Source organism: Nicotiana tabacum, chromosome 24 (assembly GCF_000715075.1).
Source record: "Nicotiana tabacum cultivar K326 chromosome 24, ASM71507v2, whole genome shotgun sequence".
In the NCBI taxonomy this organism is placed as follows: Eukaryota; Viridiplantae; Streptophyta; class Magnoliopsida; order Solanales; family Solanaceae; genus Nicotiana; species Nicotiana tabacum.
The window spans coordinates 107,230,201-107,233,337 of NC_134103.1; positions in this window are offsets into that span (position 1 = coordinate 107,230,201).

The window sequence follows — 3,137 nt, forward strand, 5'->3', positions numbered from 1 at the left end:
GGCTCAACATTATCCCCAGTTTGGTCTTCAGCATCATCGCCTTCCGATTCCTCTTCAGTTTCCAAAAATTCAGAATCGGAACCAGAAGAACCAGTAGCATCTGTCTACGCTGGGAGTCCATTTTTAGCATCCAACACAAGCTCTCGGGCCTTAGCAACTTCGGCATCAACGTTAATGATACCAGTTTTGGCCTATTCCAAGGTTTTTCTCCTCATGATGTACATAGAATAAGTTGTTTTAACAATGAGGGAAGCCACTCGATGCTTAAGTTCTTCTTTGAGTTGGGTAACCTCGGCAAAAAGTCTTTCCTGGGCAGACCTAGCAGATTTAAGGCTGACGTCGAGGTCGCAGACACTTGAACTAAAGATCTTATTATGCTCGATAGCTTTCAGGTACTTCTCCTCTAGCTGGGCGTGTTTCGCAGCCACAACAGTAAGCTCTTTGAATTTGGAGTTCAAGGCTGCTTCTAAGTTAATCACTCTTTCAGCGGAGGCAGCCTCACGATCGGTTGCAGCAAGAACGACGTCCTGGACTTCAGCCCATTTGGCCTTAGCTTCATCAAATCTAACACTCAGTGGGTCAATATCTTGGCTAAGGGTTACCACTTCTTGCTCTCTCTGCTGCAAATGAGCTTCCAAAACAACGGCCTCAGTAGCTTTGGTTTCTAGTTCCGAGAGGCGGAGAGCAGTTTGGTCATGTTCCACCGAAAGTTGATTTCGTTCAGATGTAAGATTTTCCTCTTCACGAATCAACCTTTGAAGGCCCTCAGAAGCAAGAAAGTTGGCCTACAAGACAATAAGAAGTAAAACTTAGAATACATTCATACAAAAGTAGAAGAAGAAATGAAGGAAGAAAAGAACGTACCGCTGCAGCATTGTGCATGGCATTGTTCAACAAGCACTCTCCCGAGAGTGCCTTAATCTTTTCTGAAGCCAAAGGCTTCAGATAGTTAGTAAGCTCCACCGGCCGGGATAGCAAGTTGCATCCGGTAGAGAGCGAAAGAATAACGTTCCTCCTCTTTTGTGGATATTCAGAAGGGGCAGCATAATTTTGCCCTAAATTCCCATGAACTAGGGACTGTGTAAGAGGAACACCATTTTTATGGTCAGGTGTGGCCGATGGAGGTGATGTAGTAACTGCTGGTGGAAGAGTGGATGAAGATGGAAGCGATGTAGCAGTTGCTGGTGTTGGTGAAAGTGGAGATGAAGATGATGGAGTTGAAGAATGAGAAACACCTGCATCAAATGCAGTGCCGGCTGTTGGATGCTCGCCAACCAAATACGACAAGGATCCGGTACTCAGCCCCACAGCACCGGTTACAGCAATTGGAGCCCGAAAATGGGAGTTGGCATATTCTACCAAATCAGATTCTCCCCAAAGTGCTAAGACATCGTCTTCAATTGGTGTAACTATCTCAACAGGTCGAGCATCCTGTTGAGATGATGAGGATCGTCGCCTTCTATGTAAAGAAGCTCCCTCATCAACAACTTCTTCATCATCATCGATCATCACAATGTCTATGACCGGCCCAGAAAGAGGATCAGTCGTCATTGCCTTTGGAGATGACTAGGGGGCATCAGTCTTTGCCCTCATATTCTTTTCCTCGTCCGCGGGGGAACGTCTTCTCTTTGGTTGCTTATCCTCTGGACGGGGACTCCGTAAAGAAGTGTTTGCACCCGAAATAGGCCCGGAGATACCTGTTCGAGTAAGTGCTTCCTGAAGTAGCCTCAATACATCAGTGGGACCAGCGAAAACGTCCTCCTCGGGGACATCAATAGAGCCCATAGGTAGACCTAGTTCCATGAAAAAATGAGAAGGGTTCAACCAAGTTCTTTATAATAGAAGCAAGGTAAATTAAAATTACCATGATTTTTGGCCTTCCACCCGTATTTAAGGGTCAGCTCTTTCCACAAACGAGTTTCGGGCGTCGTAACGTCCAAGATTTTCTAAACCCACTGGTCCAAACCTTCCACCACCGGTGGGATCCATCGAGTTGCTGAAACATGCAAAGAGTGAAGAGTTGATACAACCACAAAGGAATATCTAGTAGAAAGAAATACAAAACAAAGAACTTACAAGTGTGGTTCCAAGCGACCGGAAAGGATGAAGCCGTTGTCGGAATGATGTCATTGGTGGTAACTACAACGAACCGTTCCATCCACCCGCAATCATTGTCATCATCCATGCTAGATAGCAAAGCATGGTGGCCACGCTTGCAATGGTTTATCATTCCCCCGCGGAAGATTTTGGGGGAATAGAGATTCATCATATGAGCTAAGGTTAGCTCCTCTCCAGTTTCATGGAACAAGCGTCGAAGACAGGCGACCATCCTCCACACTAAAGGACTTACCTGTGCCAAACACGCTTAGTAGTGGAGGAAAAACTCCGCAATCACTGAATCAAGCTTTCCACTCAAATAAAATGCACCCAAAGTAAATGGATACATGTATAAGTATGTAAAACCTTTTTTGGGAAGGGTCACTCGCTTCGATAGATTAGGAGCGATGATATCTAACTCATGGCAGCGACAATCTTCCTTCACAACAGAAATACTTGAAGGATGAATGGAAGAAGTGTACTTACTAATAGCCCATGTATGAGGGTTAGCAGTTGGGAATTTCTCCTAAAGGTCCTTTGTTGTATTGAGTCTTCATGGGATGATGGAACCCGCCGTTGGAGGAAAAGAGTCCTCGGTTTTGTTTCTGCTTTTTGTAGATACAACACGCTTAGATGAAAAAGCCATCGGAAAAGAAAAAGAAAAGAGTTTGTGTTTGAATAGAATTAGAGAAATGCTGGAAATCAAAGATGCAAATCAGAAGTTCAAAGGAATTTTGAAACGCAAAGGAAAAGAATGTTGCCTATAAGTAAAATTTTGGCGGCTAAATTCAAGGCCATGATTACCTCGATAATCTGCAAAGGCTGTGCTGAATCATGGGATGATGCGTGTTCGGGGCATTAAATGCAGAGAGACATGCGTCTAATAAACTATCAGAAACCTTCAGAAGGAGTTATAGTAATTCCCGCCAAAAAGGGTATCGCGACCCAAAATCCGACCACAGGCGTCGTGATGGCACTTAGTCTCTAAGACTAAGTAAGCCGATTATAATTACAATTCAAGGCAATGTTTTTGTAAAAAT